Here is a 13514-nt window from a genome sequence, read left to right as displayed (position 1 = left end):
TTGTAATTCTCCTGCCTCTCAGCCTCCTGAGTTACTGGGCTTACAGGTGAGTACCATCATTCCCAACTGAAAAATTCATTTTAGAAAACAGCTCAGGGGCTGGGGCTCTAGCTCAGTGGTGTAGTGCTTGCTTAGCCTGTGTGAGGCACTGGGTTCCATCCTCAGCACCTCAAAAAAAAATAATAATAAAAGGAAAGGTCTATATATATATCTCATAAAAAGATTTTTAAAGATAATACTTTATTGAATTAATTTTGACCCTTCCTTAGTTGATCACTTTAAAGGGGTCCAAAATGTGCATATTTGAGGAGTTGTCTGAAATCAACAGAGATGGGAATGAGGTCACTCTTTCTGGTAGGGCTCAGAAATCTCCTTTCACTGGCTCTGCTGCTGAGGCCAGACTGGTCCAAGGCATGCGTATAAACATCGATGTTCAACGTGACACGGATGGAAATGCACTGAGACTTGCCAGTCACAGCCGGGGAAGGTCAGGCTCTGGCACAATGAGAACGGGGTATGCAAACTGTGGAGAGGTACACAGTGGCATCAACGTACTCCAAGAGTCACAAAGAGAACGTCAGAATTGGAGGTGGTGATCTGTGGTCAAGTGCACCAAGGAGGGAGCCCTTCTGACTTGATTCAGGCGAGACCGGATGGTGCCTGGGAGCCAGGACAGGAGAGCAGAACAGCACACCGCAAAGGTCACACTCGAGGCCCAGGACTGGTTTGTGCTCAAGGCCCTGGGAGCGGAAGAAGCCTAGAGAATTGGTTTCAAGGTTTCTCCAGGAGAGATTACGTGGCGAACAGAACATACTTCCAAAGTCTAGGATGTCCACGGCTTGGCCTTCTGAGTGTGGTTTTGTTGTGGGGTGGGGATGAGGATGGGCATGCATATGCCCAGTTCCTATGGACCATGTGGTAGACCCGAGGGGCCTCCTGGAACCCTCTGGGCTGGCTGCCTTCTGCACTGTACTCCCTCTGTTCCCTAAGGAACCTGTGGTCAGTAGGCAGAGACAGGCCCTGAGTGGCTGGACCCTTAACCCTGTGAGTTTCTTGTGAGCACAGGAACACTTTCTTGCTGAACTCGGCCTCCTTATGGACTCTGCACCTGCTCTGATGGATGCTCCTCCCCAGGCACAGGACTAAATGGATTATGCTGTACACTTTTTTCTAAAGTCTATTGCTTTGCACATTTTTCTCATGGAGTAATTAATTCTATGTCACATTGTAAAATGGACATGTAGCATAGGTTTTGTTGGAGAACCAACTTTTTTGGGTAATGATAAGAGTGGATAAAACATTCCTTCCTTCTACGACTTTATAAAAGACAAAAGGAAAGCACCTCTTATCACAGAATTTTCCCTGAATAATTAAACCTATAGTCGAGTGATTGAATTCATTAGCTAATTGCCAAAGGCACCCACAAAATCCTATATTTGTCTTTAGCAGAAGGTGCAGAATTTTTAGCAGTCATAGATTAGGGTTATTTTTCCAAGGTGAACCAATGGCTGCCTTCTGGATCCCATTTCAATTTGTCCTTGTTGTTGCACCTTAGTCCCCAGATTCCAAGAGCAGGAGCCTGAATGTGATGAAAGATAATTATTCCAATAAGGCCAATTTATTCAATAAGCTATTTATAAAGATCCTTGAGAAAATTAACTGACTGGGCTGGGACTCAACATGGAAACAGGTCCAAGTTTGTCTCAGTTGGAATTTGTAGTAAAATGCAATCTTAATTTTTTTTAAACCATGAAGGAACAAATTTTAAAGAGTGAGAATTTAATCAGAAGCAAGAGAAAAAAAAAGAGATGGCTTTTACTGATTTCCAATTATGTTTGAAATTCTTTGCACAGATTTAACTTCACTTTCAGAGCCTTATTTTTGAGTAACTGTGACAGTGTGTGAGAAAAAAATGAGAAGACAGATGGAGACCCAGGAAGGCTTGCGAGTGCCTCTATGCACCCTGCCCGGTGCCTTTAATAGATTCCGCAGGCACCTGGGAGGTCAACCCAGGAAAGTAGCTTTTGTTCATCTCCTTCATAGCTTTCTCCCAATTTTGGAATAATATATCACATGGACTAATTGGCCGCACTGCTTTGTCATTTATAAACAGCTCCCACTACCTCGGGGTGGAATCTGCATGCTGAAAAGCGGCACAAGCTCATGTGAGTGAAGGCATTGGAGTATTAAAAACCAGAGGTAGAGCGTTCCTGGGGCTGGGACACAGCTCAGTGCTAGGTCACACGCTTAGAGTCCTGAGACTCTGGGTTCAGAACCAGCACAAAGTAAGGAATAAATACATGAAGAAGAAAACCTTCTTAGTAACTAATCTGAGAAAGGCTGTCTTTGAGTGGTACTCAGCCAATCCAGTTTGCAAGCCAATAAATATATCAGAGCTAAGGAAGAAGAAAACCAAAGCACATTAGGGGCACAAAATCTAACTTTCCCAAGTCACTGAACAAGGAGAGCTCATGTGAATTAACAACAAACAAACAAAAATTGCTAGTAATCATTAGGAAATATAATGGGGAAATAATTCCATGTGTATTCCCAACCCAAACTGTAAAACACCGAATAAATTGATTTAACCAAAACTCCGTATGACATACATGAAGAAGCTATAGAACTTAATGACATAACTGGGAAGAAAGCTAGATCATAGGCTTAGAGGGGAGGATGAATACTCACACAGAGGCCACTTTAAAAATAGTTTTAATTCAGTTCTAAGTAAAATCCTAACATGATCCCTTTAAGAAAATTGCAAAGTGATCCTAAAGTTTTTGGAAATTATAATTGGGCAAAGTTAATAGAGATAATTTTAGATTTTCTTGAAGAAAAACAATAGGATGTTTCCAGATCTTGGAACATATAATAACTAAGTGGAAAATGATTGGAAAAAATGCAAGTAAATACTAGAAAATAATTATGTCAAATACCGATGCTTACCTTGGAAATGATGTGATAAATGATAAAATGGTGGTTTAAAATCAATAGGGAAAAGGGGGTGGTCATTCAATTAAATGACTGGTCAACTAGGTTAATGTTAGAGGAAATAGAAACAAAGACAGAAATCTATCTCATAATTTACACCAATTGTTTCTTTTCTTTTTCTTTTTTTTCTTTTTTTTTTTTTTGCAGTGCTGGGGATCGAACCCAGGGCCTCTCTACCAGCTGAGCTATCTCCCCAGCCCCCACCAATTGTTTCTGTGGCAAAACTGACTACAGAATAAAAAATGAAATAAAACAACAAAAAAGAAATCATCAAATAAATATAAGTAGAAAAGACCTCTCTCAGTATCAATACCTAAACACCTAATTCAGGAACCATCCTGGGGAAAAAGTAATGTATTTAAAATTGCACAATTTTAAGGAAATTTGAAAATAGACTAAATTAAATCATAGATACTAACTTGGTTAAATATTAGTGTATAATGATAAATGCATCAGTAGAAAATCACTAAAGAATGTGATTAAGGATCTACTGGAATGTAAACTTCATGAAGACTGAAAAGTTTATGCTTTATTCTCTGCAATAGGTTCTCCATATAACTTATTTGAATTCACAGATGAGGAAATACCAATGGCCAATAAATGCATGAAAAAGAAATGTGCATCTTCACTAATTTTCAAATTAAAATTCAAGGAAATATTCGCTTTAAGGTTATCAACATGGCAAATATAAAAACATAAAATTAATGATTCAATAATTGCAAGAATGGAAGGACTATAACAAGCCCACTTTGGAAACACACACACAATCCCTGAAACTATACAGGTCAATTGATAAATAATTCTCCGACTAGAACTTTATTTAGATAAAACTTTTCCCCAGATGTTCTTCCTGGCCTACTTTTTGGTAATCCCATTTGCCTTTGATTGACAACTTGCTTTACTACACAAGCAATCCTTTCCTGTCTGAAAATATATTCATTAGAATTATTTTATGAATCTACACTTTGTCTTTTGCAGTGATAATACGCAATTAAAGGATATCCTTTAATTTATTGATGAGAGTTTTAGTTTCTTAAAGTGATTAAGGATCTAATGTTTTTTCACATTTCAACAAGACCATGATTTAATGCAATGAGGAAAGGTGCCATTTTAATTGTCGTATATCCTGAAAAGAAGAACTGGGTGATATAAATGTCAGTGATCCCAGTGACCTTTTATGCTGCATACAAATGATGATTTGTAATAGTTCTAAAACAGAAAAATGATGAAAGAAAATTAAATCTTCGAAGGCAAACTTAATACAGACAAGAACAGACACACAAAATAGTAATACTCAGAAATAGTAACCTCTTTGCAATATAAACGGCATAGTTGCAGTTCTGTCAGTATCCATGCTAATAACTAACATAAACAGAATTCATGTTCTAAAGTTCAGTGCAGACATGATTTCCTAGTAATAATTCTAGGATCTGAAATATGAAAAATAAAGTCTAAGAATTATGTTCAAGAACCTAATCTGGGGGGGAAAAGGAAAATTGCAATTAGTATATTCAATTCAATTTAAAAAGTTATCACAATTAGTTATTTTACCTCTCTTGCTTAAAATCGCCAAATACTTTGAGGAAGAAGATTGTATATTTGATGTCCTTCAAGGCTTTGATATACTATAATTATATAAAAAAAATTGTTCACTTCACCAGAGAAACATGAACAAATATATAGGTTGCAGCTTTGCCTATATACATATGCAAAAAGGTAAGACAGAATTTTCAGTCCAGTCTGTTGGAATATAATTTAAATACGAGTCAATTTGCCACTTTTAAGTGTTCAGCAAGTTTGAAAATGTGCACATTCATGGTTCCACTCTACCTCTGTACTTCTGTTTCTCTGTATAAACCGTGTGAGTAGTTTTCCTCTGTGTACAGTTCCATGAGTCTAAGGCCACACGTAGACTCACGTGTTCCTCACCAAATCATGGGAGTGAAAAGTTTTGCCCCATGAAGAGCCCCTTTCTTGTAGAGCATCCGTCTCCGTTTTCTCGATCCATTGTCATGGTTAACCCAAACCATCACTCCACAGCTTATTGATGTCATTTCAGTAGCCATGAGCACAGTTCCCAGTCTTAAAGTGTGGAATTTACAAATTTTCTTTGTACCCTTATGAAACTACTTCTTCCAAAAGAGAAGAATGTCAGCTCTTAAGATTTATTATAATTGCCTAGCAAAATAGCACAGTATCCAGCGGACAAGTAATTCTGTTATTGAACATAAGAAGAAACTACTTTTGGAAAATAGTCCTATACTTGAAAACATATGGTGCACAATCTGGAGAGCTGCATTTTGGAAACCATGATGCCAGATGAAAAGATAAATAATCAGACGTTGAACTTTAGTCAGCATTTTCTTCAAGGGCTTCAGAGAACCTCACCAATAGAAATGATTAATCTTCACAAAAGGCAAGATGAAGACAGATGCCAATGCTTTCCCAAAGTCACTGGATGCATTGGGATTGAATCACACAGCTTTTGAACTAAGCCACTCAAATTTATTTTTAGCAGAATTCGGTTTCTCTGAATTCACTAGCCTTCCAAAGTCACTTGTTCTTTGCTTGTTTGTTCCGGGGCAGAAGAAAGACTATTGGGACGAGTTCCACATCCAGATGATGAGTTAAATCTGAAGGAGTGTGCGGCCCCGGTGGGTTTTCCTCACCCATGTGTCTCTGGCCCTGTGGTTTGATGTGGACAAGCAGCTTTCCTGGGTGTCTGTCTTACATTTCTGTTCCTTGTGATCACTCAAAGATATTAGTCTAACAGCTCCTTTAAATCTGATTGCTTCTTCAGTTTGTATGGACCACCCCAAGTTCTTGCATCAAACAATTTCCAGGAGACGTCACTAAGTGAGCAAATGAAATCTCACTGCAGACACATGTTCTGAACTCAAGTTCAACTCCTATTAGAAATGACTGAAGGTAGGACACTTTTTCCACCTTTCCTAGCTTATTTATTTTCCTTCTGCTAAGCACGCCCTTGCAGAATGCCATAGGAAGACAGATCACTGATGGGTCTTCCCCTCATCTGTCTCAGCCACGGATCCTTCTGGGATGCGTAGAGATTTTTAGGGAGTTGTGGGCAATGGCCGGCAAGGCCACCTTTTGCCATAGTGCACTGTTAACATACCATTCCTTCTGTGCTGCCCAATCCGTTGCCTTCAGAGGAAATGTAAAGGTACCTTGCTCAGTCACTGACATCTGGTTGAGAATTTGTACCAGTCACATAGATGGATATAAATAAGCACGTAGAAGAGATACCAAATGTTTTTTTTTTTTTTAACTTAGCTCTTTATGCCCTGATATTATTCCATGAATTTATCCCCATTTGTCAGCTACTAATGCGATATGCGGTACTTCACGGAGGACAAACCTTGAAGGTATATGGCAAATAAAAGCCTAATTCTCCACTCAATCTCCCTGAATATTCAATAGTTCTTAATAGACATATGCTTCAAAATTAGTATTATTGTTATCATCACTCTTAATGCTACTATTAGAGTTTGCTGCTATTGTTTCACAGCAATTGCCTCTGGAAGTTAATTTCACTTTCCATCAGTCTGGACCCCTGGAAATTATTAACTTGACAGAGATGAGAAGAGAAAAAATATTCAGGAAACATCTGGCAAATTGTGAAGCAATGCTGAGTATTTTCTTCCCCATAGAATTTGTGCATTTTTTTTTTTTAATCCCTCTCCCTCTGTCATACATATATATGTGTTTGTCCTGGTTTACTTAGAACACATAAATTAGGGTATCTTCTTCCGGTAGCCCCTGTTTCTGTACCTTCATTCTGGACTGGGACTGTGTTAAGTGTACACACCTCAGGAGTCCTCGTGGTCAATATGTAGTTTTATTTTTCTAATCCTGCTCATTTTTTCTGATTATGTAATTAATGATGTTCACTAATGCAATTTGTGTTTCATAGAAGTTTTCCTGAAATGTTCTGGCATAAGCCCTCTACTTGGGAGATCCCTGTGAGGATTTTATCCACCTGCCTGAAAAGATCTATGTGCTAATTGAAGTAGGGTATGTTGGGACAGGAGGGATCATAGAAGTGTGTCAACGCCAATGTGGCTTCTGCTTCCCAACTTCACCAGAAGTGCTGCCCCACGTCATCACAGATATTCATGGATGCCCTTCAAATGCACAGTGTGAGTCCTGATCTTACCTTTCTTCTCCCTCCTCCATGAAACTCTGTGCGTGGGACCCTGCTGCTGTCTCTTCCAGGTGATTTGGGCATCTATATCTGTATGTCCACTCCTTTAATGTCTTATTGCTTCGTCTCTGTCCTCTGGCTGAGCGATCCCAGCCAATCCCGATCTGCTAGCTACCATCCCTAGGTCAGTCTGTCTCCACTCTGTTCCTTGCACGCTGTCTCACTCCTGGGCTCCACACCCAGGAGGAGGGAGAGCGTGTCCTCAGAGGGTAAGAAGAAATCGGCCAGGGTGAAACGTGGAGTCCAGTCTTCTTGGTAGCCATTGTCAGGTTGAGGGACAGTGGTGGCCTAGATGGAGCCATGAGCCAAATGATGACCATACTGAGTTTGGACCAAAGAAAGGTTCAAGCTCAGTTCTTGTTTTTACCACTTTTAGAGTTACATCGTGCAAACTAAAACGTCTTCAGATGTTGATTTCTTTATCAAAAACGGGGATGGTTAGCTGCAAATAGTTGTTCTAAAAATCAAATGAAGTAGTACATATAAAGCGCTTAATACAAAGTTTGGCCTAGAGTAAGTATAGAAATACAAATAGCAAATACAAAAGAATATAAATAGCAACCTTTGTAATAGGAAAGAAATTCATCATAAATTTTCTACAAATTTGCTCAAATGAAAATCCATTAGAGTGGAAGAGGAATGTCAAGAGGGGTAAGGGGACAGAGAGCGCCTGTTACCCAGGAGTCCTGGGGGCCCTTTCTAAGGGCACTCAGTGCTGCCCAGGGAGGCGGCGTTGAAGCTCAGCAGAACTTCTTGTCTTCCTTGAACCAAGAGTGACAGTAGATAGTGGCACAATGACTGTGTCCAAGACACCTGGCCTGTTTGTTGGTAGTGTGAGAGAGGAGGAGACGGACAGAGCTGCAGGACGTAAGAAGTACGGCAGGGGAGAAGGAGGACCTTCAAGTGCCTTTGCGTTGGTCTTTGCTGATGCTATCTCAGAGGGACAGTAAGGACCAAATTCTCTGAATGGCTGATGGCTGTTGAATTGTCTCTGCGGCACCAGGCAGGGTGTGGCCCAGGTGTCCTGCTGGCCATGGCTCTCCTTATCACTGCTGCACACCACGCCTCCCAGCATTGCTATGACAGCACCCAGGCTGCTCCAGCCTAATAAGTCCAGAACTGGACTCATGATCTTCACCCTCCGCCACCCCAGTCAGAGACAAGGCCAAGCCCCCATTGGTTGAGGCATACATCGGGGACCGTCATGGGCCCTTTGTCCCCAAGCCTGCATAAAGCTGTTCTCTCTGTCCTGCTGGTTAAACATCTTCTGAGTCTGTGCTCTTCCTTATAACCTTACTCTTTATTACCTACTTGCTTTGAATTTTATTATGAAATCAGCAAAGTGCATTGAAGACAGAAGATATAAAAACACCAAAATGATAGTTCTTACAAATAAACTTAGACACATTCATCAAAATAAGACTACACCATGTATAATATTTATAATCTCCTTTTTTTCCAGTTCATGATCTCTAGCCAGCAGAGCCCTGAGTTTCTGCTTGTGTAGTGAAGTTCGTATTCCACATTCGCTTAATGTCCCAAATATGAGCCTTAAGCCTGACTGGTGACAGCAGCATGCCTTCCGGAGCTGTGAGTAAGCTGGGTGTTGTTTTAGCCCTTTGATGTCTTTTTTCCCTTCTCCATCACTAGGAGGTTTTGCTGTTGATTTTGCTGCATGACACTGGTTTTGCAGGACTTGGGCATGAGGCATTGCAGTGTGTCGCCTTCCTGGTCTGTGAGGCTATTTCCTAGTGACCCCATTCATCTGCTCCACCACCCTGTGTTTCCTATAAGTGTCAATTATGTTTTTGGTTTGGAATCCAAGATAGGTGATGTCATAGACTTCAGGGGACGCATGATCTGGGTGAACCTGTGTTAACTGGGTTCAGTTTGACCCTGGAGTTGGATGATGACAACCTCACCCCTCCACTATACAATTATGCTTTTCTCTTTTCGGAGTTAGAAAATAACCTAGCATAGTGCTACTTTGGCACTATAGTAATTTCCAGTTCAAAACGGTTCTGAACCTACTGGTGCTAGCACTTCACACTGACCATGGCTATGCCAAATATTTTTCCAGGAGCTGCAGAATGCTGACTTTAATTCCATCGTCTCTTCTATGTTACAACTGGGATTTTTCTGCAGAGCAGAACTTTTCCTTATCAACAAGCATTATCATTTTTAAATGCAGGTCCTACTGGGAATGTAACATAAATGCTTACCTCCTAACCCTTTAGTTACTGATCCCAAGGTAAATAGTATGTCACATAGTTTCTCCACCATATGTTGTGTAAGATTCTGATTTTATCTTATGTAGAAAATCATGATTTATGTAGAAACAACTCACGTAAAAACTTATGTGGAAATTCTTACGTATTTCTCACTCGTGATTTTTCTTTCATTCATCATATTTCAAACAGCTCGATTTGTGTTTTCTGTCCACTCACCTTTGCCTCCTTAACATGACCCTTCATTTTATTTATTCCATTTCTTCCTCCCTGCCCTCCTCCCTCTCTCCTTTCCATCCTTTCCATCTGTCCTTTCTTCCCAGTGGGTTTTGGTGACACACTATTTTCGGAAGATGGCCAGTCAATGCGTCCCTTTCCCAGATGTTCTTCTTTCAATGTAGCATTGGTATTCCTTCAACAGGGGTGCATTCTGCATCCCTGGGTCCCCCCAAATCCTGGAAGGCCTCCGACTGTGACAGAAGTGGCATGAAGCTGCACAAGGAGGCTCAGCTCTTGCCTGGGCCTCGAGGGTGTCCACCTCTGAAGTGCGGCCTCCCTCCTGTGAGGAAGACCAGCACGGACTGAAGAGCCACGCTCAGGCTTTTGGCCTCGGGGTAGATGAAGTTGCAGGGTGCAGACGGTGGGTGAGTGAAGGGGCTGACCTGTTCCAGTCTCCAGCCTCCAGGAGCCCCCGATGATTCTGCTGATCTATGTGTGGACTCCAGGGACGTTGATCTCAGAGAAGTGGGATTATAATGGAGGCTACCAGAGGCTGGGGTGGGAGAGGGAAGGGGGCTGGGGAGACTTGAACAAGAGGACTCAGGAGTGCAGTTAGGTAAGAGGAACCCGTTCCAGGAGACCTGGCGTACAGAAAGGTGACTACACTTAAGGATGATAAAGTGTATTCCTGAAAGTGGAAAGGCAGTGGGGGCTTGCTCTCACCCCAAAAAAGGCAACTATGTGAGGGAATCTCCATGTTAAGGAGCTGGATTTAACCATTCCACAATGTGTGGAAACCTCCGAACATCACGCTGCACATGATAAAAACAGGCAGTGCTTCCTTTCGGCTCACTAACGAAGTAAATGGGAAAGAACAGCCCTGCTGAGCCCTATCCAAACCGTAGGTCCGTGAGCAGAACAAATAGTTCACTTATTTTAAATAAGTAATTTTTGTGGGTGGTTGCTTTGCAGAAAAAGATAGCCAGAATGTTTTTCAATAGCATTTCATTTTGGGGGAATTTCAGGTTTATAGAGAAGTGAGTGCAGGAGAGCCCCTACCTCCACGCCGCCTGCCACTGCCAGGGACCCTGCTTTCATTTCCTGCATCATCTGAGTGTAAGATGGGGACCTCCTGCCACTTTACACCTAAGTGATTCATTATGCATTTCAAATAAAGTCACATTCACTAACATGACAGTTTAATTACCGAAAGTGATAAACATTAACACAATGTGATTATCTAATCCACAGTCAATATTCAAACTGCCAATTCCCCCAATGCGGGCCTCATAGTCATTTTTTCAATCAAGAGCCCCATCCAGGGTCACGTACTGCACTGAGTTTGCATGCGGCGTGGTCTCTGAATCTGTTTTCTCAACCTGCCTTTTTTTTAAAACCTTGATAACTCTGAAGAATATAGATCAGCCACTTTGTAGGATGGCCCCCTGACTGGGTGTTTTCCAACTATAGAGTTACTCTTTTCCACTGGCAAGTAATACACAATTTGCGGGTGGGCACCCCAAGATTATGCAGATACCCTGTTCCTCATCACATCTTCACCCACCAGTTATGTCATGCCTGTTTTCTAACTCCATCTAGATTCTTCTACATTCACTAGTTGCCATGCCACTGTAAGGAAGAAATTTTCATTTGCTCCACTTTTTCTCCATTATTTACATTACTAAGGACTCAGATTTTAATTCTGTTTCATTTGATATAATCCATTATTATCATGATTCACTTTTGGGGTCCAGTTGTCACAACTTCAGCCGACGTGAGCACCTTCAAGCTTTGAGCACTTTATTTATGGCACAAGTATGTGTAGGTCTCCATCCTTTGCTCAAAGAGCTGCTAGGTCCCATGGTGAAGAGAGAGATTTAGAAGTCAATTTCTGATCACCAGAGGTGCTTGCTGACTGAGGGTGTTGCTGCCTCTTGTCCTTCTCCGTGAGCAGGGCTGGTAATGTAATGAGCTAGGATTCAATCAAGGAAGCACAACCACTGTGCGTGACGTGGAATCAAGGCTGTTCCAGAAGTAGCCTTACACACTCGTGGAAGGTGCTCAGGACATTGACATAAATCTGTTGCTCTGGAATTCGGTACCGGGCAATAAGCAAGGGTGGGCGATGAATAGGTCAGCACCATGAGCACGGCTTCTAATGGCCTTTACTAAAAGGTCAGAAGAGTGCTTGCCAGATAATAACTGCTTTGTGTTGATCTCCTGTGACCACGACTGGAATCATCATCCCGGCCCCTAGTTCAAGCCAGTATCATCTAGTTCCTGGATCACTTCAATAGCCTCTTTCCTGATTTCCCTAGGTCCATCCTTGTCCGCCTCGCTGGAGCAAGATCCTTCTCAGAGGTTTATGTCCAGTCACGTGATCCATCTACATGAAACTCTAAAGGTCTCCCACCACGCTCGGGGGTAAACCTAATCACAGTCCAAGAGGCCTTAGAGCGAATGGCCTCGTCTAGTTGTGAAGTTATCATCTGACCTTTCCTCCAGTTCTCCATCTAAGAATGTTCTGGCCTCAAGGTCTCGGCTGTTACTTTTGCCTCTGCCTGGAAAATCCTTCCTTGCATACACGCACATCTCCTACCCTCAATTTCTTCCAGACTCTACTTACTTTAATAAATCACTATGTACATATCCAGGACTCCCATTCTCAGCCTTATTTTTCTCCATGGATGTTATCACAATCTGACATTCCCTATATTTTGTGTAAATATCTAGTATTTGTCTCTTTTAAATTGTAAGCTCCAAGAACGCATGGAATTCTTTGGTAATTTCATTTCCAAGGCCTAGTTAAGTACCTGGCACATAGAAAACATTTGAAAAACTGTGCTGAATGAATGAGTGAATGCTACTGTAGAAATACCAACAGGTACTCATTTAAAGCCCTCTTAAAAGAACAAAATCCTCTTATAAGAAGAAATAGAAGTTAAATTTGATGACATGTCAGACTAAAATATTTAGAGAGAAGTATATAATGTTGCCGCTTATAATGGATCATTTATTGACCTGGTTAATTTTATAATAGAGTATCTTTAGAACAAAAATGCACCCTCGCATGCGACATAGTGCATAGGGTATTAGAAACAATGTAATTTTATGAGCTAGTTTTTGACAGGCTGGAGAGGAAGAAAAAACCAGAAACTTAAAGGTTGAGGACTGACTAGCCATCTCATTGTAACCTGAACCAGGGAAGGGACACCTGGAGAGTTCACATGGATCATCCAAGGCCCCGGGCTGAGTTCAGTTCTGGTGTTACTGAGCCACGTGGCTCTGGAACTTGAGAGGCCTCTTCAAACCCCTGATGTGTGGCCATCTGTCTTGCCTCTCTGTTATATTTCCCATAACCAGAATTCTCTTTCCCTTCCTCTGTCCCTTCTCCAACTACACCTTTCTCTTTCCACTATCTACAAGTTCAGCAATGACTGATGCACACCAGCCCTTACACTTGAAGGAGGTCATTTGATTGGATGAAGGCTAAATAACCTTATGTACAGATTGCTTCATAGATTTTTAAAAATTGTGTCATCTGTTGTCCTTCATTTTAATATATTCAGGAAAGTGTAAGGAAGCAAGAAGTGGGCCATAAATTCAGAACATATAAGGTCCAATTAAATAAGAGAATATAATATTTTTTATTTAAATTGTAATATAATAAGGGAGAATGAATTGTCAATAATATAATCAACACACTACCAGAAGTAAATTTGTCTAAGGAATTTTTAAATAAATAGGCACAAAAATATAATAACATACTCAGCATTGGGCTGGAGAGGTAGCTCAGTGGTAGAGCACTTGCCCAGCATGTACAAGGCCCTGGTTCAATCCCCCTCACCACA

Source organism: Sciurus carolinensis, chromosome 7 (genome assembly GCF_902686445.1).
Source record: "Sciurus carolinensis chromosome 7, mSciCar1.2, whole genome shotgun sequence".
Taxonomy (NCBI): domain Eukaryota; kingdom Metazoa; phylum Chordata; class Mammalia; order Rodentia; family Sciuridae; genus Sciurus; species Sciurus carolinensis.
Note: the sequence above shows the minus strand (reverse complement) of the source record.